Source organism: Ambystoma mexicanum, chromosome 7p (genome assembly GCF_040938575.1).
Source record: "Ambystoma mexicanum isolate Mex_15411 chromosome 7p, UKY_AmexF1_1, whole genome shotgun sequence".
Lineage (NCBI taxonomy): Eukaryota > Metazoa > Chordata > Amphibia > Caudata > Ambystomatidae > Ambystoma > Ambystoma mexicanum.
In genome coordinates this window covers 814,738,469-814,763,347 of record NC_090939.1, presented here as the reverse complement: position 1 = coordinate 814,763,347, position 24,879 = coordinate 814,738,469, and positions in this window count along the sequence as shown.

Here is a 24,879-nt window from a genome sequence, read left to right as displayed (position 1 = left end):
CTGCTAGGGCCACGCACGGCAAGTGTGGGAAGTTGTCCTAATCTTAATAACAGCACAAATCTTCTTATGAGATGGTCGGAGCATATTACTAGATATCTCTGCACCCGATACCTCACACGTGACATTCCTGAAAACTCGGTGTAGGATTTTAATGTTGCTAAATTATCGTAATTTTGACACCAGCCGTGCGCTCTCACTTTCTTGGTGAAGCTTTGTTTGAGGCTATGTGCATCCATTGTCCAATCAGGCTGACAGCCAACTTCTTCAAACAGCTTTCCAATAGAATCTAGGTATGTGCCAAACAAGTATTGCTTAGCATCAAGCCCAACAATTTTAACAACAGGCATAAGGGATCATTCATTACTTTTAAGTACAATTAAGCTTTGCCTTTTTCGGGACTCTACCAACCAGGGACAGTATACCTAGTTCCAGCCTTACGGTGGCCATAGGTATACAGCTTGGCATCCCAAGTATTCTTTTCCATTACTTCCCCTCTAAGACATCAGCCACTGGAAGGGATTCTCATCAAAGGGATGTGCCTCCAAGCGTACAGTAAGACAGCACAATAGCACTGCTAATATGCCATCATGAGTCCCTTTATACTATACCAAGCAGTACTCTGATCAATTTTCTGTGCCATGTTTACAATTACCATTGCCTTGAGCTTTTTCAAAGCTCTCCCGTTTTCATGCGTTTTTCTTGGTGCTGATAGGCACCCCCAAGTAACAGTAATTGTCAACCTGATCAATAATACCCATAGTACAATGTACAGGTCTAGGTCAGGTTTTCCTCCCGCTAAAGCACACGTGTCTGGTCTTATTAAAATTCCCTTGTAGGTGGTTTTCACTAGCATAACAACCCAGTTGATTCAATGAGCGCTGTAGGCCGATGAACGTGTGGTCCAGTATGACGATATCATCACACCACGTCTTCCATGCCAATTCTAGGAGAGACAATTCTCTGTCTCTGCCTCTGGGGTCTTGTTTGATGACTTCCAGGCCCATGAATTGGATGTCCTCTTTATTGTCCATTTGGTGTGTCTGCTGCCAGTGGAGTGCCACAGGATATCTAGCCTCCTGTGAATTTATTAGGCCCAGGTGTTCTGTGATCTTTGTTCGCAGTTCTCTAATTGTGCTGCCAATTTATTTGAGATTGCAAGTGCAAATGATAACATAGATGACAAATTTTAATTTACAGTTAATGAACTGTGTGATTTTGTGATTGTGTGTGCCAAAGAAATGTATTGCGTTGGCATTTCTAGCATGTGGGCACATGGAGCAAGATCCACATTTGTGGAAACTGGCTGCTTGTGTCAAAGGTAGCCAGTTTAGTCTACTTTTCTCAACTGGTGCCATGTAGGTAGGACTTAACATGGTGCGTAGGGTTGGTGCTTTGGTGTATGCTAGGCTCGGTTTAATTTAACAGGTATCCATTGTTGTATATCTGTCACCGATCGGTGACCCTGGGGACTCTGGAGGAGATGGAAGTTCTCCATTAATGGGCCAGCATGTTTGCTTTGTTCACTTTTCGGAGCGGTCTAGACTTTCCTGGCACTTCCCCTTGCCTTCCATATCCTTCCATTCCATCTTCACTGCTGCACGCTGCAACCACTTGCTCTTCACACGTTGGTGTAAGGTGCTAGTTTTCCTCCCTGCTCTCTCTCTCTCTCCTGGTTTCAGCTCCTCTGCTGTCTTTTGCCTTCTTTTCCCCACTCCTCTCCTTTTCAGGCCAGTTCTCCCGCTCGCTGACTCCCGCGGACTCGCTTGCTGGCTCCCGCAGATTCCACCTCCTCCTCTCCATGCTCTCCCGCTCTGAGCTTTCCTTCTCCCTCTTTCTCAGTGCCAGACCTATTTCCTCCTGGTGATTCTCTCGCCTTGTGGGATTTCCCCAGTTGCTCTCTTGATTGTCCTCGCTGCATTTCCGCTCCATTTTCCTTTTTCACATTTGAACGTACTATTCTTGAGCTACACACAGCCTGTTACTTGGCTGCCTTTGAACATTTGTAGCCTTCTCTTCCTTTCATGGAGGTTACTTCTTACCTTGCATATGGCTACCCTGAAACACCCGCAAAGCCTCCACAGAGTCTCTCCACTTCTGCTTCAGTACATATGGGTAGCCATACTGACTGGGCCAAAGGATTTCCCTAATAACAAATCAGTATCTGAAGTATCTAAAGACATACTTGGGATTCCCGGGGTGGGAGCCCATTGCCCTTGCTGTACCATCAGCGGGCATCGTGGCTACCTCCCGGAGAAGACCTTATCTCTTCAAGAAGCGCAAGTCCTCCAAGAAGAAGACAACACCAGAAGATTTGGAAGAAAAGGAATTCCCCTCTACAGAAGATTCGGGTGAGGAATCTCCTGCAGTTGTTGACAGTATCTGTGTCAATACTGAGAAGGTGCCAATGTTTGCTTAGAACTTTCTGCACCTGATGACTGTCTCCATGAAATCTTGACACATATCGGATTGTATCTTCCTCTGGTGCTGCTCAGGTTTTGGGGGTCAGTAGTGTCTTGCGGGCTCTGTTCTATGCGAGATTGATAGCTGCTCTTATACCTTCAGTGTAGACCCTTTGGGAAAATCTGTTAGATAAGAGGTTGCATTTTCCTTCAAAAGCCTTCTTTGTGCTGCAATTCCTTTTCACTCTGATAAATTCACCTTTCGGGATGTTGTCAGTTACATTTTTGCAGTGGCAAATAGTACTGAATTCACCTCCGTGGGTTTCCTGTAAGTTGTTGTTATTAGACTCTTGTTTTCAACTGTGATATTTATGTCCAGAAAGTCGATAGTGGATCCACTGTGGGTCCCTGTGAGTTCGATACCAAACTGGTTGGTAGTCGGGTAATCTTTGTACACGTTTAGTTGTTCTGTTGTTCCTGACCATATCATTAGCACATCGTTGATATAACAATACCATTTGTAAATCAAAGGCTTACAATCTTGGTTTGAAAAGGCATGTTCCTTTTCATATTGGTGCATAAATAGGTTTGCCATGGCAGGTGCATAGATCGCTCCTATGCCAATACCCTTAGTTTACTTGTAATAGACCTCATTGAAGATAAACACTGTGCTTGTGAGAGAGAACTCCAAAAAATCCTTGGTAAGTTGCAGATGAGAATAAAATAGGAGGCTTGTGCAAATGCAAAGTCGATGGCCTTGAGCTCGGGAGTGTGGTCTATTGCTGTGTATAGTGGCTTGACATCTAAGGTCACGAGTAGGAAGTGGGGATCCCAAATTACCTCCTTGAGGATGAGTAGGGTGTGCATAGTGTCTCTCAAATAGGTTGGTATTTTGTGGACCTCTGGGGCTACGTTGTTAATGTACTTAGCTATTGGCTCGGTGACCCACCCTATTGCGCTCAGGATAGGTCGTCCATCAGGTATTTTATCAAATGATTTGTGTACTTTTGTGATAAAATAGATGGTAGGCATTTTGGGATGTTTCGGCTGTAGGTCATTCAGTTTCCCATCCGTTAGTAGCCCTCGATCATGCCATTTCATGATGAGGATCTTCGCTTGTTTGATAATGGATTTGCTGGGGTTTTTTGTCAGTTGCTCGTAATAGCCTTGGGTTGATAGGTGCCTGGTAGCCATCTGGGAATATTCAGTTCTGTCTAGTATCACAATGTTTCCATCCTTGTCTGCTTCCTTGATTATGATAGAGTTGTTTTGTCTAAGTATTTTTAGGGCATGGTTTTCTTCTGGGGTTAGATTTCCGGGTCTTGTTTCTTTCTTGTGTCTCATTTTAACCTCTAGCCTGTGTAGATCACATGTGACGGCTTGCTGAAATATGTCAATTGCGTTTTTTCCTTGTGTGTTCCGTTTTCTCCTTGTTTGTTTGCCATGAATTTCGACCGGTATATTGAGGTTTAGTTCTTCTATGTCTAGGTCTTTAAGTATGTCTCCTTTTGAGTGAATCTTTTCAATGTCATGATTCTCCTCTAAATTAACAAGAAGATGCATCAGTTCCCTTTTTTCCATATTGATTTCACTGAATGTTGGTTTGGTTATTCAAGGGGGATGGCAAGACACCTGCTTGGCAAAGAATGTATTTAATTTTAATTTTCTGGTATATTTTAATAGGTCTATGTGTGCTTCAATGAGATCCACCTTGGCCGTTGGAGCAAAAGAGAATACATTTTCTGGTTTCCTTTTAAATCAATACAATACCGAAGAATCAGACCTCTGAAGAGCTCACTTTGGTAATCATTTCAACAATTTATATCACGAGAGCTCACTGCTGCCGTGTATAGCACAGCATGCAGGGAAGACAATTAGGAAACAAATTCAGTGCAGGTGAAAACCTACAGATTTAAAAGAAGGCATGGAATATTTATCTAACCCTGCCAAACATTTCTAATAAGCCTTTGTCTAGCATAAGACATACTTCTTGATATTTTTTTTTTGCTGCAGTCTCAAAAGACAGCAATCCTTAAGTGTGTTGTAGAATTGCATGCACAGATACAAACATTTGGGAAATCTGACAGAGAGGACGTGCAATGGAAACTTGCCATTTACAGGTCTCTCTCAATTCGATACAGGGTCTCAAACCTCTGATATTTTAAGTATTAACATAGATTGGGATGGTACTGCATTTATCTTCCAGTCTAGCTGAAATTCAAAATGACTGTGCTAGTTTGTCACATAGCTGTTAACCTTACAAATAATTAATTTGAGTTCTTAGATAGGGAAATCCTTGTGCCAGGGATGCCGCTGCGAGTTTAATAAGGCTGCAAAACTATTTTGGGGGGTGCAGCAAGAATTCAAGAAGTTCACATGGTTCAGATATTTATCAGACAATACATGTGTTTTTCTATAATGTATGGATGGATACGTGTTATGCTTTGTAAAATAATGCAATAAACCACTTTGGGGGAATTTTGTAGGAATGCATACTTGTTCATATGCTGGCAGTTGTTTATTTGGCAAGGGTTTGATATTGGACATTTTAGGAGTGGGATGAGGCAAGGGGGAATGCTGATATACTACACAATATCCTCACCCATCATCCAGCCAGTGTTTGAATTTTTATTTTATTATTACATTTGCTGAAGAACTTGAACTGGATGGACCCCAGCCGGCCCATATGACTAGGGTTCTCCAAACAGCCCTTTAAGATGAGTAGCAGCACCCTCGAGATAGATGGGGATGCAGATTCGTACTCTTGCACCAAATAATTATGACAACTCAATAGTTTGGCAAAGGGAGTCTGTTTAATGACTTCAATGAACATCAGCAACTGCTTGGTCTTCCTTCTCGCTTAAAACTCCACTTAGTTTCAGAAAAAACACATTATTTATATAAAAAATTAGTCATCACTGTCTCGTAATCTTAAAAAACCTAACATGCAAAGTGATTGGTTATAGGAAGGTAACTTTAACATAGGTACTATAACTGTGTGTGGTAACAGGGAGAGGGGATTGGATAATCAATGTCAGGTGGGGCAACTAAGCCCTTCCTTCAAAATGGCCACTGTAAACGTCACTAAAATTACGACGTCTCATTAGTTCTACTCACTATAGGACCCTAGATTACACAGTCCACTATGATTGGGCTGACATCAACCCCACTCATACTTTTCCATTCACGTCTAGCAGCATGCAGAACAACCAGCCAGGTGCAGGGAGTTTGTCTGCACCCCAGATTCCCTCCAATTATGTTACACTCACTCATCACCTCAGTGCTCATGTGTCAATTAATTTGGCCTCGAGTCTGCGTCTTGGTCTGAGAAAGTTAAGGAGTATGGGAATGGCACAGATCCATGCCTAGGTGTGAAAGTCTCATCCCTTCCTGCCTGCCTTGTCACCTGACTAGGACACAGTGAAATCAACCTCTTCTTAATGTATTTTTGTGTATTTGATTTAATTCTGCCAGTCTTCTGAACAGGATACTCTGTTCTTTTCGCTTTAATTGTATCCACTGTTGGCCTTTTCCAGCCTGATACGACCTTGGCTTCTTGGCATGGTTACCTTTGGCTGGGTTTCTCTCCGTCTTAAATCTCGATTTGTTTGCTACAACACTCTCCTCTTGAGACATTTAGTAACCTTTGTTCAATTCTGCTCATGTGCGTAGTGGATTTTCACTCATCTATAAAGTGCTTTTTTGAGGTGTATATATATATATATGTATAGTTGGCGCTTGCCGCAATCTATTTTACTAATAAGCATAAGCAAGCTTCACGATTTCTTTGCTTCGTGTGGTTTCTTACATCTGTACACGCTTAAACTAACTGAATTTGTTCATCGTGCATATGGCATAAGTTTCTTCATCTTGACATCAACTGTTTCACCTTAGGCTCAAGATGTCACTTTTCCATGGTATTTTGTCTCTTTGTCAGCATACTCAGGTCTTTATATTTTTTATATGTGCATCAGTCCGATTTCTTATGACGTTACCATTTGTCTTCCTTTAGTACCTTCTCGGCTTCTAGGGAAATGTTCCTTTGGGGTCCATATTTTTATGACTCCCTTCAAACATCCTGCTGTTTTTACATGCTCATCTTTCTTCCATTTCATTAGTTGACATTCTCCCCTTGGATTGCAATAGATCAATGTTCCCACTTATTTTCTATGTTTTCTCGGATACTGGAACTTCTTTCCTTCTGGTGCATAAATGTTGGCCTTCACAAAGTCTCTTATTTCTTTGTCAGTTAGGTCCTTAACCTTCCATCCTGACTCTACATCAATCATGATTTTCATCCCTATGGACTTTTTTTGCAATTTTCTGGCACTGAGAGATTATTAGCTTGATAACACAGAATCCAAGCAATATCATCCCCGACAGGGCTCCTAGGAACTTGAATGCATCTGCCATCCCTTGTGGAACCCATGAAAACAGTGATCCAAACCAACTGTCATCGTCGTCTTCGTCAACTTCATCTATCATCTGATTCTGTAGTTTTGACAGCATAGCTATGGCTTCTCTTAAGTTTCCATTTTCATCATCGTGAGACGGTATAAATATGCAACATGATTCTCTGATTTTTGCACAAACACCTCCATCCACAGCTGTGATCATGTCAAGGACATATCTATTCTGGAGTGTCATTAGTCTGATTGCTCTCAACTCTTCTTTAATTGCATTAAATCCTTTTATGGTCGTGTTGATGATCTGAAGTAACTCCCATCTGGTTATCTGCAACCATTTAGCATTTGCTCCAACCTGAACTCTTGCCATCAAGATCAAGGTGAATACTGAAAAAGTCTGACTGAATAGTCTATGTTCATATGGGATAGCATCTAAAGTTTCTATGGATTTTGCAGAGAAATAATGTTCCCTCTTCGTCCTCTTCATAAGATCCAGAGATCTCTTCTTTCTTAAGTGAGCATCTGCTTTTGGGAAACTGTCAATATTCAGATCACTTTTTGGAATCACCAACGCTGGAACATGGACATTCACCAATGTACATATACCTCCCCAATTCTTCAGCAATCTCATGTATGCTTTGGATCCACATGCCCAATAATGATCCAAGATCACTGCAGTACAATGTAGCATTCCTGGAGTGTCAAAGTTCTGATCCACAGTTCTGATTTTCTCCCATTTTTCTTGTACCATTTTTCCCAAAGCACAGTTTGGAATTCTCCAATGGCACTATCTGTAGGGGTCCTCCTCTATCTGGGACCCATGTTAGCAGTCTTTCAAGTCTCGGCCATAATGGTTTGCATATCATCTGTGCATTTTCAATTGTTTCTTTATAGTATCCAATGATCATCCATGCTCTGCAAATCACTACTCCTTTCTCCCATCCTTCTGGTGAAAGCACTGTTCCCCAGATTTGCATTTGACCTCTGTTCTTCCATCTGCAAGCTTCTTCTGTAGATTTCCCTTTGACGTGTAGCCTCTTGTTTGTTTTGATCTCTGCTCCTTTAACTCCAGGCTTCTCATATCTGATCATAATGTTCGTTGTTTTGGCATTGTTTCTCATCTTTATGTCGTGGACTTAATCACCTTCATCTGGGTCAGTTGCTTCAGTTGCCCATTTGAATGAAGCATCACTTCCCATGAACTGACCGCTGGTCTTGCACATTGCTATATGTGACAGACAGTGTGCTGTCTGCACGTCTATTTCAACATCTACAAAGATTTTTGACTTCCCCATGCTGTAAGGTAGGAGTGCACAAACAAAGCATTCTTCCTCTGAAGTTCGTCTTCCAACTTCCTTCATATGTTGGTACCATATGTTGTTTCCCAAGTGTGCTGTGCTGTCCAGGTAATCATTCAATTCATTGTCTTCTTTTGTGCTTCTTTTAATTCTTAGTCTTTCTGTAGTTTGCTAAAACCATATCTTTGAACACATCTGTATAGCTTCTTCTTGCTGGAGGATTCTCAGGCATCTTCATCAATGATCTGGGCATGTCCACATATATTATTCTTGTAGGATACGGTCTGGTAAGTCTTTCCTTGTCCTCCTGTCTCTTTTTGGCTCTGGTTATAAACATCCATATTGATTCTGCCATTATCTCTGCATGTGATTGTATTGCACGATTTAAGGTTGACCCTTTCATCAATGGATCCGGCGTGCTCGTCAGTGCTGTCTCTGTTCAATCATTCTCTAGAGTCTTTTGTCTCTTTAACAGTTCCTTTTCCGTGTGTTTTATAACGCCCTTTGGTAAAAAGCTTCTTGTTGCGCTCTGTCCAAGCTCTCCCCATTTTCTGGAATGTGATTCTGCAGTCATTGACACTAGAGCAGGTGTGTATATGTACTCATTATTTGTGTACGTGTACCTTTAATCAACCCTCTCTCAGGTTTACTTAGCCAACCCTGTCTCCTGCATTTTAATTCATTCGTTAGCACAAGTGTCGCTTGTGTGGCATTGTTTATCACATCCATCTCAAGTTCAGTCACTCTATCAATCTTTCTAGGAACTGGAATGACTATGTAAGCTTTGGGTACCTTTGTAGGTTTCATGCGTACATCTATAGGTGGGTGCACGGTAACCTGAAGGCTTTGTGCACCAATGAAAAATGCAGTTCTAATCGTCAATGACAGTAATATGATAATGACTACTATGCATGCATAAATTATACATTTGTGGGTTAATTTACAGCATTTGTTCCTGGGCCAATATGAATGTGTTTCCTCATGCTCTGGTTTCCCATCTCGATCATCAAAAGAAGCAAAACAAATTCTTTAATACATGCTAAGCATTGCCACTTTATCGGGATTCTGCTGCTTCTGTTTGCATGTCACGAGTGCTGAACTGATAATCCTCTTTGTCCAAATAATAGACTGTCTCTTGTCACTGGAAACAGTTCTTTTTCTATTAACGAAAGTTCCAAATGAGGCAATAAGTTCAATAAGTTTTAATTTGCCTGTTCCATAAAAAACAATTCCCAATCTATGCCTCTAATCTGTTTCACTACTGATGACATGTTGGTTTCTTGTCAGCATAAACAAAAGTGAAGTCCTTGGCAACACCTTCACTATCTGTCCCTCGAAGGAAAGTTTACACTCTTCTTCCGTGATTCTGATGCTGACTAGAAAGTTCGACCTGCATCATGATTCCATGCAGGAGCATACTCAGATGTGTAGTGTTCGCTGGGTGTCTGATGAAAGTGAGGACGTCCACACTGGCATGTCTCCCCACAAGTTCTGGAAAGTCTTCAATTAAGCAAAAAAAACACATTACTGGCTGGTCTGCTATTCTCTTGTGACGGGTACTTTTGTCTTGTTCTCGCTGTACTGTGCAAGTAAAAGAAACTGCTCTTTAATCACTGTGAGCAGCCTCCTTATTATCTTGTGATTCTTCCCACTAATGATGGGTATGACCTCAATAATAATTCAAAATAGATCAGGATGTCTTTGGTGTGGTCAATATTGCGTGACACCATAAGTAAGTCAAAATAGGGATTCTGTGTCGAAAGAGTCAGGATACTGTATTTACCTTCCAATTTATGTATCCTCGATCAAAATTTGGATATCTTTTCTTATCAAGGCTTCAGTTCAAAGTTCAAAGTCAACAAGCTATTTTGTGCAATTCTTCTCCTTCACCCAGCAACTAGGATGCACAGTATGTCAATGTTTGTGTGTCCTTCTTACCTTATTTTGCTGAAAGGAAGTGTCCAAAACTAAGCCACAAAGTTCTTTGTCTTTTACTTGGCTGGTCATGAGACCTTCTTCCTTGTCATGGACCTCGTCTGCATATGCTGTGGTTCTTCCCCGTTGTCTGTAGTCTCTTCACGGTGGGGTGCAGGCAGAGAGATTTCTCCGATGTATGGCTTGATGTCGCCCAAGAAGATCCAAGCTCTTCTTCCCTGTAACTTGACTGCCCGATGGTATGACGTCCTCTCTTCTAAAGGGGCTGTTGAACCTAGGCTCATCCCACTTTTTCCTTGTGTGATTTCTCACCAGGACCGTGTCCCCAGGGAATATTGGTGGAACATGTAGTTCTGGAACTTTGTCTGTTGCAGCATCTCCTTCTGTGTTCTGTACTGCCCTACACCCTTCTTGTCGTCACTGCAGCTGTCCTGAAATTACAGTAAGACAATATGTCATGCAATTAAAGTAGTTTTGCATTTCCAATCCTAACACTTCTCCTGTTGGCTGAGCATCACATCTAGCTCTATTTCAAGGTATAGATGGCATTTGCATCCTTCTGCCTGTCACGATTTCGTGCGGCGTGAGATGGTGGTCAGAACCAGGCTAGTTTCTGAGTGCAGACAGTGCCAGTTGAAGACAGTGCAGCCATCCCTTCTTCAGAGTAAGCTTCAACTTGGCTCTTCTTTCCTTTAACAAGCCATTGAGCTTCTTGCATTTCCCATTCCCTTGAGGATGATACACTGAAGAAAACTTGTGCTTTATACCAAGCAACAAGCTAATCTGTTCAAATACTGCATTAACAAAATGTGGACCAGTGTCTGACCTCATTACTTCACACACTCCCCTTCTTGGAAACACCTCCCTCACTAGGAATTTGACCGCACAGGTAGAGTCTGGGTGTGTACATGGACCTGCTTCTATCCATCTAGAGAATGGACACACCACAACAATTAGATACCTGTACCCGTTACATACTTGAATCATATCAACATAATCGATATGCAAGTTCTGAAAAGGCCCATTAGGCCTTGGGATAGCTCCTCTAATCACACGTAGGTTATGCCCAGCCGTGAACTGCTGACATATTATTCAGTTTACCATAAAAAATGCAACGTGCTCTGCCAAGTTTGGTATGAACCAGTCCGGCAATTGTCGCTGCTAGATTCTCCTTTGTCATGTGTGCTGGATAGTGTAACTGTTCCAGTGCTATTTTCAGTAGGGCTATAGGCATCACCGGTTTACCAGTGCTGTCTTGTTGCCACAAGCTCTCGGAGGGGTTTAAAGAACACCCTCGTTGGTTCCAGAGGTTCCTCTCTTCCTGTGGTGCTTCTCCTTGGAGCTCTATTAACTGAGTTTTTGCCCTATTGCTATAGCCTTCCGGCTCACTTCATGCAACAATCATTCACATCAATTATTTCCACACTCATGATTATTTCATCTTTGGTTGCCACACGCTTGGCTTCAGTGTCTGCTGCTTTATTTCCTTGTGGGATAAAATCTGTCCCTTTTGTGTGGGCGGTGCATTTCATGACCGCTATGCTCACTGTGAGTTGTAGTGCCTTAATGAGCCTGTCCAATAAGGCTGCGTGCTGCACTGGCGTGCCGTCCGCTCGGAGATAGCCCCTCCTTTTCCAGCACGCTAGGCCTGCATGTACGGTCGACGTCACATAGGTGGAGTCACTGTACACCGTCACTTCCTGGTCTGTTTGATTCTCGAGCGCGAGTATCGATGCCAATAATTCTGCAGCTTGTGCTGAATAGTGTGAGGGTAATCGTGCACTAATTGAGTACTCGAAATTCCCCATTTGCCATGTGCTTCAACACAGTGGCACCTGTATATCTCTGTCCATCATTTTGATTGATCCTTGAAGAACCGTCAACAAAGACGATTTCTCCTTCAGCCAATACATTTTCTTTTACTCTGGGAATCTCATCATAAAATTCTTCATAGCTTGCACAATCATGTATTGGCTCTCCTCAGTAACGGCTGTGCTATAAACATAGCTGGGTTCACTATTTTGCATCAAACTATTTTAATTGTTGGATTTGATATGACCACGATTTATTGAAAGGGCACCTGGTTAATGCCTTACTCTGCCCAGGCAGGTAACATCGTGAATAGAACAAAGTTGAGTAAGGACATGGGGGTCTTGCTGCTGAAGACCAAATGAACACACTCCTAAATACAACCACTGCCTTTGAGTAGTAGTATAGTGCTAGAGTTAATCGTTTTGGCACATATTTGACAACAACGTACTGTATACTGCAATATTGTTTTAATTGGATTGCAGTGGGTGTTTCAAATACATGTAATTTGAGTCAAAAGATGCACCAGCCAATGTACATATAGAGGTTTAGTAACCAGTTTGTGGGGTACACATGCTAAATATATGTAGTATCAATTTGTTGCTTCTATGTCCACTAAGGTGTCCTTGGGAAGGAAACCAGAGGACTTAGTGATATGATAGCACATTTATCGGTGAACAATTTGTCAGAACAATGTGGGGTTGAACAAAGACAACACACAAAATACAGAGAGTCAACACGACAGTGTTTCGGCCAGGATGCAAGCTAAGTGCGCTCTTGTGGGATGGCCTTCATCAGGACAAGATGATTTCAGGTGTGGCAGTATCTTGAGAAGTCTGTTGGAGTAAACAGACAGGATGGTGTTAGGAGTGGGAAACAATGAGGTCGAAACTAGCAGTGAGAAACGTGATAAAGTCACAGGGAAAAGAACCGGTGCTTACCGGGTCTTGAGAGCGCAATGGTTCTGGTTGAGGCAGTGTCACTGTACACTGAAAGGATTGCATACAAGTGCCATACAGTGTGGTAAAGTAATCTCGATCCTAGAGTGTTGATGCATGCTTATTATACAGTGGATCTACAAGTACTAGGCTGCTGGCAAAAAACAGCTGATGAGGCACGGAAGAAATAGGTCACAATAGCCTGTGAGGTGGCGTGCTCGTTAAACTGTGCGGAGTCACTATAGGGTGCTAGTTGGTGCACTGGTCAACATTAACAGGACTGGTCAAGCATTTGTGAACGCCTGCACGAGTGATGGAGTGATGGAATGATTAATGTTGTCAAAGCTGGCGTGTGAGTGCACAAGAAGTAACATTAGTGTGTGTCCTTTTGGAGTGATGATTAAAAAAACAGATCGCAATGTATCCCCTCTATCCCGCCCCGGCTTACCTCAAGAATGTGGGGTGAACAGCTGCAGTGGCGAGTCTGAAGGTGAACGCGGAATCCATTAATGGCGCACCGTGTGGGGAATGAGTCAACAAATGGCTCGTCATAAAGGCGGCCATTTTGGCGGGTGCCCGTGTGAGGTGTCCATAATAATGCATGCGCAGTGCGGAAACAGAGGGTAAAACTGTTGCAGCGTCGACACTGGCAGCTGTATTAATAGTATCAGGTGGCATAATGGGAACATTAATGAACATTCTCGGGTGGGTTACAAGGATGCTTAGGCAGCAGGCGACAGCGCAGGTCGACCGACACATGACTGGGGTGACTGCTCATGGTGAATCCAACGGTCCGGGAGTGCTGCCGGACAAAGCAGTTGCATGATTAATACATGTGTCTATTCAAAGCGCTCCATCTTATGTATGGTACATAGGCAAACACATAGAAGCTATTTCATGATAATGCACATACGATATTCTAAATGGTAGGACCAGATTCATTCATAGGATCCAATGTTCAATCAGAAGTCCATATTTTTCCGTGTACATGATGCAAAGCCACATAGGTCATGTCTAGAGTGGGGTGAAATAACATGTGAAGCAAGTGTTGTTACAAAAAATGCTTCCATTCCACAGTGATATTGAGCCCTTTCTTGACTGTGTCCAATTTATGCACCCATTTCTGTTCAAGGCACGTCAAGATTTTGTCAATGTCACCCCCTCTTTTGCTGCAGGAGACTTTTTGTATCACAATCCGCTTCAAGTCCATATTGGTGTGATTCTTGCGGATGAAGTGGTCGACCATGGGTTTGTCCGGTACTTTGTTTTTTATGCACGAGCGGTGCTTGCAGATTCTGGTTTTGATCGGTCGCATGGTCTTACCCACGTAGAGGAGTCCACATGGGCAGGTTATAATGTAAATAACCTGTTTGCTGTTGCAGTTTGTATGATCCTGTAGAGTCCATTTGATTTCATTGTGGCTAAATACTTTAGTGGTTTCAGTAAATTGACATACAGTGCATTTACCACATCGAAAGTGTCCTTGGGTTGGTGGTAAGTCCCACAGAGTTTTAGTCAATTTGGCTGGTTCCGTGAAGGTGTGTACCAGCATTTCCTTGATGATGCGGTTCTTCTTGAACGCAAAAAGTGAGATTTTCTGAAGAGAACCCACATTTTTGATAAGAGGCCAATGTTGTCTGACGGTTTCTTTGATGAGGTTCTTCAGTGGGCTGTAGGTAGTGATGCACACTAGTCTGTCTAGTTCTTTTTTCTGTGTTTTTGTGAGACATATGTTGCGGTCGGTGTTGGCAGCCCGCTTTTTTGCATTCTTGATGGCTTTTTTCGGGTAACCTTTGTCCGATAGACATGTCTGGAGATCAGTAGCATGTTTTTCAAAGTTGTTGCGGTCTGTGCAATTCCGTTTAATCCGTAAGAACTGCCCATAAGGTAGATTGTACTTCAAACCCTCGGGTGGTAGCTTTTGAAGTGTAGCAGGGTGTTTCTGTCAGTTGGTTTGCGGAATAATTCAGTGTTTAGTTTCTCGCCTGACTTGTAGATGTGTAAATCCAGAAAATCAATTCCATGGTAGTCCCAATGTATGGTGAATTTTATGTGTTGATTTTGCTGATTAAGCCATAGATGGAAGGCCATAAGGTCCTCTGGGTTCCCGTGCCATATGAGGATATGACCACTTCATAGGCAGAAGCTCTCTGAGATGTCAATGTGCCTTTTGGTTTCTCTAAAAAGGCAAATAATGCGTGCTCGACGAATAACGTCATAGGGTATCCCATCACAATGGTTGTAGCCTTCTCTATGGCGAACGCTGTGGCAGCCAAACTTTGTTCGCACAGGAAGTGACCCCTCATCACTGGGCCTAAATTCCCACTGTAGTATGCAAGGGGCTTGTACCCCAACGTGGTTTTCTGTGAGTACTGCTGTCATAACACTGACATTCGTGTGTGAAAACAAGTAGAATTCCTCTGCATAATTGGGAATCCCTAAAACTGGTGCCGTGCAAATGGCTTCTTTTAGTTCAACAAACCCTTCTTCCATGGTCTCGGTCCACACGATTTTTTCTTTCGTTGCCTGTGCTTTCTTTAAGGCTTGTAACAAGGGCATGGTATAAGAACTGTAGCCAAAGACCCATGCCCTGACATAATTACATAATCCTAGAAAGCTTGGCTGTTTTTGAAATGGGTTCAACTCTTTCAGGGGTAACCTTTTTCCCTTCATGTGAGATCAGCTGGCCTATGTACAGCACTTCTTGTTGACAATACTGTAACTTCTCTTTGTCAACTTTATATCCTTTCTCAGCCAGTATAGTTAATAGCTGAATAGAATCGTGTCTGCACTTTTCCTCTGTTGTGCTGCAAATTAGAATGTCATCCACGTATTGCAAGACAACACTCTCTAATGCAATATTGCTTAAGTCCATCTGCAGGACCCTGTTGAAAATCGAAGGAGACTCACAATACCCTTGAGGCAGCCTTGTGCTTTTCAGATGAACTTGTCTGAACTTAAACAATGTCAAATCTTGTGAATCCTTGTGCAATGGGATTGAGAAAAATGCATTTTTCAAGTCAATCACTGTGAAATGCCTTGCTTCAACTGGTATATTACATAGGATCGTGGATGGGTTCGGGACTAGAGGGAACTCGTCCTTGACTATCTGATTTATCAGGTGAAGATCTTGCACTAGCCTCCAAGACCCCCCCCTTCCCTTTTTACACGGGGGAAAATCGACATATTGCATGATGCCTCTGATGTCACTAAGATGCCCTGCTCCGTTATGGCAGAAATTGTCTTAAAAATCTGTTCATCTGCTTCCCTAGACATGGTATACGGTTGTGCTTTTGGTAAAATTGCTCCTGGTTTCAATTTAATCTTCACTTCTCCGACTCCTTTCAGTAAGCCTACGTCATAAGGGCCTGTAGTCCATACTGAGACAGGCACCTTTGCCATGTCGTCATCAAAATAGTCAGGATGTTTTTGTGCCAGCATCATTCTCTGAGGCACCTCTCTTTTGATCGTTTTCACCCAATAAATGAGATTCACCTCAACTGTCATCTCATGTTCACCTAATTGCTCTTCAAATAGATCATCATCAGTGAAGTCAATCAATCTGTAACTTTCCCCAATGGCGATTACTGCGCACCATTGTCTGCCTTCATCATCACAACCATCAAGCAAAGCCATCTCTTCTCGCATTATGGCTGCTTGTATTGTTAAGGGAAACACTTGTCCCTTTTCCTCATACATAGGTATTCTTGGTATGAACAAAAACAAATCTGGGGTTCTCATTGTTTTGTCTGCAAGGCCTGGTAGCCATGACATTAATATACGCACTCCATATGCGAATATTTCTGGTTCCAATGGAATAGCTCTCATAGCAATTTGTCCTTCATATGCTCTAATAATTTCACACACATTCAAATAATGCATTCCTGGAGTTGAACATACTATGCCCTTCTCAGTGAACGAGATTGCCATGTTTACCTTTGTCATTAGGTCTCGTCCCAATATATTCACTGGTTGTCTGCCTTGAATATAGCAGTGGCACTTTCATGTCACATTCTCCTATAGAAACTGGAAGTTCTTTTGTAAAAGGAACACGACTTGTTGCTTCTGTAAAGCCTCGAGTATTTATGGCATTGCTGGACAAAGAAAACTTGCCTTCACGTATACACGAGCGTGTCGCACCCTTGTCAACTAAGAAAGAATATTCTTTATCCCCTATACAGACATCTACCGTTGGTTCCTCGTGAGGTTTCGGTATCACCAATAGGATAGAACACTTCAGGTCTCCCAGTGAGCTGTCCTAGTTCATATATAATCTTATCCCACTCTGAGTGAATGGATTTCCTCCATCACCAGTGGCATCTCTTATTCCAGAATTCAGTGTCTGTCCTGTACCTGTTGTTTGTGACAGTTGCATTGGGAACTGTTGAGACTGTCCCTGTGGAAAATGTCACATTCCGCTCTGGCTGCAAGCTTTGCTGAACTCTTGGCGCTTACTGCTGCACCATATGATTCTGCGCAACTCCATTTCCACCATGCTGCAAGAGCGGAGGTGGATTCACCATCATTCCACTTGTGAATTGGTCGTTTTGCACCATTCCTTGACTTCTGCACGTACGTGCTAGATGCCCTGTTATCCCACACGTCCAACATATTGGCGGTGGTCTGATTAATTGCAAATTTTGCATATCCTGGTTTCCGCCTTGCATGTTTTGAAACCCTCCATTATTTTGAAAACCTCCCTGATTGCTCTGCCATCCTCTTCCTCGAAAGCCTCTTCCTCTTGGATAAAACCTGTTATTGCTTTGATCAAACTGTCTTTGGCTATTGGCCTGCTGCATGTTTGATCCATCTGTATTAGTTATCATTGCCCCTTTAATGGCATACGTCAATAATTTTTTCTGCACTAATTTAGCCTCCTCACCTTTTCGTGCAGCATCCTTTTTGCGATTTTTCTCTTGCAGCAATCTGCAATAGTGGCGATGGTCAGCTGTAGTTCAGCCTCAATCCCAACCAATTTCTTGAGTTGCTTCTGTACCTGTTCTGGCAGCCCTTGGCATAATATATGGTAAAAGACTGGTGTAGATTTCCCCCAAAATTAATGAGTTTCCAGCACAAAGGCATCTTGGAAATTCTGAATGTAAAGCAAAGGATCATCTGACTCCATCTTGCGTGTCGTTATAGCTCCCGTATCAGAAGTGTCCAGGAATAGCACTCGAAGCTCTTTCCATACCGCGGTTCTGCAATTGTTAAATGGCGCTCCGTCATGTGCAGTATTAACTATAGTCACTCCAGGGTAACCTGCTCGGGTCCACACATCATCAGCCCTATCACCAAGTGTGGCGATTAACTCATGTATCCATTTTCCAGCTCCCAATGTCAACATTGGGAGCTTATTTTTCATGTTTTCTCTATCCATGTGTGGCCAAGGTATATATTGTGGCCTCGTTCCTCCTTTTTCTAGTAAGGAGAACTGTGACACATGGCACTCCTTTTCCTCTCTCGTCATTTATCAGTCTACCACAGGGCTAATATTCCTGCATCGCTGTCTACCCGGCAATGTCTGTAATCTGCTCACATAGGGTGGTGGAGACACCCCCCCCCCCTGACCGTATGATATTCCATCATGCCGATCTGATTGGATGGCTAACTCTGATGCCTTAGGTGCAGACCCACTAGAAACTGACCATCTTATTCCCTTTCCCCTAGAGAAGCGTATTTTGCGTCTTCTCTCGTCTTCTCTATCTTCACATTCTTCTCTTTCTGTGTCCGATATTGTTTGTACCCAACTCGTGCAACTTTTCTCATTCTCCTCTCATCCTCCTCATTTCTATTTAGAGTCAGCCTATCTAAGGACAGCTTTCTATTCCTGCTACTTTGGGAGGCGTCATACAACTGAGTGCTCTCAAGACGCTCATCCTCTCCTTCCCTTTGGGCTCCCTTTTCTAGCCCCATTTAATTGTATATTTTATTGATCATCTCTCCGATGCTTCTGGTGTCGAAGTCTTCTTCTATATTTGCTCTAGACGTGCCTGGTACTGAATCGTACTCGGGAAAGATTTCTTCTAGATCTTCCCAGTCTACTACTGGATCAGGTTTTTTAACCTCTCTTTCCAGATATTCGAGATCCCGTGCTCTCTGTCTTTGCTTGCGTTCTATGTCATCATCAAACTCTCTACGCTTCCTCGCTTCCTCTCTGACCCTGTCTTCTTCTTGCTTCCTCGCATCTCTTTGTTCATTTGCCCTTCACATCTCTCCATCTTTTTATTCTCTTCTCTGTTTTTTTTGTTCTTTTTCTATTCTTTGTTCTATTCCATCCTGATCATCAGCTGTTCTCTGCTTATGATCGTGTTTTCTTTGTTCCTCCACATTTTCCTGTTTTCTGACCTGCTCATCACAATATAACTGCTCTTGTTTCTGCCTATCTTTTTTCTTAGCTCCTTCGTCTCTCAATCATTTTTCCTTTTCCTTCTCTTTCCTTTCTATATCGTCCAGTTCTCCCCTTTGTCTCATATCCTCAATGCCTTTACCATTGAGTTACAATAAAATCTGACCTCCCATGCATTCGTTCTGTGTGAATGCCATCTCAGCAGTCCTATCCTTGTCTCCTTTCCATCTCTTTACCTCTCTTCCCGTATCTAGAGATGTACTTGCTTGTGCTTGATCTCCTTTTTCCTTTTCACGTCTCTCCTTGTCCTTGACTTTGGAGGTAATATCTGTTTCCCTGTCCTTCTCTGGGCTTTCGTCACTACTTTGAATAGGTGACTCATATGACGGGTTGCTATATCCCGTGGCTGCTTTAAGTTCCCCTAATGGGTACAGTCTTTCATCTTTACTAGCTTCGCTTTTAATTTCAGATGAGGCGGGTGGCGCAGAAGGCTCTTCACCCCCTCTGTGCATATATTCAGTATCCAATATAATGGTGGCTCCTCCTCCTTTTCTTGTTGGTACATTTTCCAAAGCTCTAAACTAGCTAGGCGCTTGTCTAACTTTTTGCCAATATACGTGGCGTGCAAATTTGTCACCATGTGCTGAAGGACCGTTTTAGATAGCGATCCACCTTGTGGCCATGGCATAAGCATTTTGTCTGCGGCCCCTTTAACCCATTCTGCACTGTACTGTTTAAGCTTGGGTGCCTTCTTCGGCAGCTGTTTGCGCATGTGTATCAATGGGGTAATGTCTTCCATGCGTAACCTGTTTATCTTATCTTTGTATAACACTTTGTTATGCTTTACATTTTACAAACAAGATCAACAATATGAGTGAGCACCAATCGTCGCAATCTCCAATCCTGTTTTTTCAACAATAAATTCACATTTACTTTTGTTAACTACAACCATCAATCCATGCCATGCAACATCATATCATTACAATCATGCAATTTTTATGCTATTTCTTTCTTTTTTTTAAAGTTGTTTACCTTATGAGGTCATCATTCTACCTAAACACACAAAACAGACAGACACCGGCCGGCCACACAAATATCATGCCATCTGCTTCCTCAGATGCATTCTGCCCCTAATTTGTATTCCGACATGGAATTTTCGCCATTCCTTTCAGATCGTCTTTAATCGATCTGGTCTCCTACGTCATCCTATCAATTCAGGACCTTAAATGAAAGCTTCTGCTAGTGCTCTTTAAAACCTAGAAAAACGGGCGTATAGTCTTATCTCGCTCACTCCCGATATCTCTCTATATTGCTTGGCCACCCTAGAGTCAATATTTTCCCCTTATATATACATTATATTCTTATGTTATATTTTTTGTCCCACCTCCCTCCGTTACCTTCCTTTTACTTGTTTTTAAGGCATGCAACTTTTTGCCAAAGCTCACCGTTCACATGTTTTTCCTCTCCGGATGCTCGGGATCATTGCCTTCGTTACCCCCTTTCCGTGCCTCTCTTTCGATCGGCTGCTCATAGATGTGGGAAGGGGTTCTTGGGGGGAAAGCAAAGGTCCCTTCACACCTAAACTGCAGGGTTTTTAATTAAACTGACCACTATCTACGGGGAGCTTCTTGTTCTTTCATCCAGATGACAAAGGACTTGTGATATTGCCAAGGACCCGAAGTTACTTATTTTGACGGTCAATGGGTGTCTTATCTAATTTAACCATCTAATCTCTGCTACCAAGTGAACTGGATGGACCCCAGCCGGCCCATGTGACTGGGGGCCTCCAAACAGCCCTTTAAGATGAGTAGCAGCACCCTCGAGATAGATGGGGATGCACATTTGTACTCTTGCACCAAATAATTATGAATACTCAATAGTTTGGCAAAGGGCGTCCGTTTAATGACAAGTACAAAAAACGTGGAGTTCAATGAACATCAGCATCCGCTCAATCTTCCTTCTCGCTTAAAACTCCACTTCAGAAAAACTCATCATTACTGACGTGTAATCTTAAAAAACCTAACATGCAACGTGATTGTTTATAGACAGGTAACGTTAACATAGGTACTATAACTGTATGTGGTAACGGGGAGAGGGGATTGGATAATCAATGTCAGGTGGTGCAAATAAGCCCTTCCATGAAAATGGCCACTGTAAACATCACTAAAAGTATGGCGTCTCTTTGGTTCTACTCACTATAGGACCCGACATTACACAGTCCACTATGATTGGGTTGGCATCAACCCCACTCATACTTTTCCACTCAAGTCTAGCAGCATGCAGAACAACCAGCCATGTGCAGGGAGTTTGTCTGCACCCCAGCTTCCCTCCAATTATGTTGCAATCAATCATCACCTCAGTGGTCATGTGTCAATTAATTTGCCCTTGAGTCTGCTTCTTGGTCTGAGAAAGTTAAGGAGTATGGGTATGGCAGGGATCCATGCGTAGGTGTGAAAGTCTTATCACTTCCTGCCTGCCTTGTCACGTGACTAGGACACCGTGAAATCAACCTCTTCTTCATGTATGTTTGTGTATTTGATTTAATTCTGCCAGTCTTTTACCATCTGTGGCTTATCTTGACCTTTCTGAACAGGATACTCTGTTCTTTTCTCTTTAATTGTATCCACTGTTGGCCTTTTCCAGCCCGATACGACCTTGGCTTCTTGGCATGGTTACCTTCAGCTGGGTTTCTCTCGTCTTAATTCTCTATTTGTTTGCTGCAACACTCTCCTCTTGAGACCTTTAGTAACCTCTGTTCAATTCTGCTCATGTGCGTAGTGCATTTTCACTCATCTATAAAGTGTTTTTTGAGGTATATATATATATATATATATATATATATATATATATATATATATATAGTTGCCGCTTGCCGCTATCTATTTTACTACTAAGCATAAACAAGCTTCACGATTTCTTTGCTTCTTGCGGTTTCTTGCATCTGTACACGTTTAAACTAACTGAATATCTTTATTGTGCATATGGCATAAGTTTCTTCATCTTGACATCAACTGTTTCACCTTAGGCTCAAGATGTCACTTGTCACTTATCCATGGTATTTCGTCTCTTTGTCAGCATTCTCAGGTCTTTATATCTTTTATATGTGCGTCAGTCCGATTTCTTATGAGGTTACCATTCGTCTTCCTTCAGTATCTTCTTGGCTTCTTCAGATATTCTATTTTGACAAACGTCATTTTGTCTTGCCTGTAGATATGGTTTTCTCAATGGGTACCTCACTGTCCAGGTTTTCTTAGGTGTCGGTACTTCATAGGTGCTGTTACTCTGATAGGCACTGGGCAGAACCCAACTGCGACACTCTGCTGTTTTATCTGTTATCCATAGGTCACATATTTTGGCCTGAACGTACCTGGTACTTCGAAGGGGGTGGCTAGAGTGTGGATGGTGCTTGGCACTTCCTCTTCAAACTGTAAGCAAATTTGGACAGATTATCAACTGGCATCACTTGACAAATCTGAGTTTTTGACTTTCAAATGTAGGCAGGTCTGGATGTCCCTGGAGCCTCTTGTCAAAGTTGCCACCTATAAATACTACTTTCTAGCGCTCTCCATTTCCCCAAGAACATTCAAATCTTGAGTGCGACCCAGTTTATTTGCACTTTTTGGCACAACAGCTACCTATTGGATGAACCACCGCACAACAAGGATGTACAGAACCCAACTTTGGAAAGTCCGGAGAATATGGTTCCTTTCCATACACAATTCTGCAATCCGAAAGCTGCCACCCACTCATGTGGAACACGCAAAACCCTCCTCCACCCACCAGACCTGTCTATTCTCTGGGTTTAGCTTGGAGACTCTGGATTTGTATGCTCTTCTCCAGGTCTCCAAGTTTTCTGCGGCAGGCCCAGAGTTGCTGGGCAACAGCCATGACTCCATCCAATTGACTACAAAAGACACAGTAATGGCGCAAATATCAGGTCTTGCGACAGGCCGAGCTGAGTAAGTTGCAGCTATGGGACTTGTCACAGTGACTAACTTTGCGACTGAGAATCTATTCTTGGAGACAACTGCTGGCCTGTCTGTGCCCACGGCACCGCCAGCCCTGGCTGCCCTCAGGCCATAACTGAGTCTCCCAAGCTGAGATCCATTCATCAACATCCATCCGCAGCGCAATCCAGGCCAATGCAGCCGATCTGACTGTTGTCGGACTCGTGCTGTGTGTGTGGGCCTGTGAAAGAAGGTTGTCTGACTCTGGTCTCAAGATGACTCTACATGCATAGTCAGTCAGTGTCACACTGTTAAGTAATGAAATCTGTTATGCAGCTCTGGGCTGCTTAGAGCAGAACTGTTTCCAAGGATATTCCAGGTGATGGTTTGATTGCACTATCGTTCTTGTCAGTGCTTCAGCCTCTGGTCTGGGGATATGAGCTTTAGCACACAACAAGATAGTCTCTTCTATAATGCAAGCCAACATAATGAGGGTCATCATGGCTTAGTCATGAGGGTGCTTCCAGTTAATTTAAAGCCAATGGCCTCTATGTTCAGATGATGAAAGTGACTCCCCTCTTAGTGTTTCTTTCTTAAACTCTTACTTTATGGCCTGGTGTCAATATTATTGAGGCTCTGTCTCTACTCAGTGCGGATACTGTGTACTTAGCTAAGCATCCCACTTCCTGCTGATTCACAAAATTGATCACTACTTAGGAGAAGCCACACAAAATACTGAATATGTTGTACTCTGTTTATTTATTTATTTATTTATTATTTGTAAAGGGCTGAAACAAATAGCCTGGAGGCATAAGAGTGCCAACAGGACAAACATGACGAAGAACAGTAAAGATACCAAACAGATTGTTAGCATATCAGGAAAGGGGCAGCATGAAGAGTCAAGACAAGAGCACAGCCTTTAAGCCACATTTAAAGCAGCCAAGCGAGACGCATGTCCTAAATTCGGGGGTAGGGCATTCCAGCATTTGGGAGTGATATACAGAAATGCTCCCTGATTGACCATGATCAGTTCAGCTCTGGGGACGCACAGAAGTTGGGTGTTGTTAGATCGCAATACTCTGCGAGCCAGCAGCTAGGACAGCCTGTTTGACAGATTAGTTGGGCTAAGGCTCTTCAAGCATTTATATGTTAAGGAGAGCAGATGAAAGGTGATCCTGGCGTCAACTGGAAGCCAATGAAGCGCTTTCCTAGTTCAGAGATGTGAGCGCTTTTACCTAGACCTTCTACTGCCCCAAGAGCGCTGTTTTGAAGTCTGAGGTTTGGTGGGTGCTCCTTCCCCAGTGCCCTTCAACACACTGGCACAGTAATCTATTTCTGAGTCAGAAATGGCTCTAGCAATAGTCATGCTGTTGTCATGGGTCATCAAAGGTCTAAGTTTTGTCAACAACTTAATATAATAAGGCGAGGAAGAGACAAGACTGTTAACATGAACATTCATATTAAGTTCTTGATCAAAGACAACACCCAGTGTCCTTACTTTGGGAAGCGTAGTAATAGAGCAGCCAGCTAAAAGGAATTCCCAGTATTTGGGGTCTAACATCTTGAGCCGGGCTGCAGTACCTATTCTCATCAACTCTATCTCGAGTCATTAAGAGCAAGACCATTGTCCATCATCCATGATTGAATCATGATCAATGGAGGTCAATGCTGGAGCTCTCGAGGTGAACAGTGAATGGATGTAGATCCTATTTTCCAGTAGTTCAACAGTGGGTTTGGTGCTGCTAAAAAACGATCGTTAACAAGCACAGCTATCAGGTGGCTTGTGATGCTTCAGTGCCCA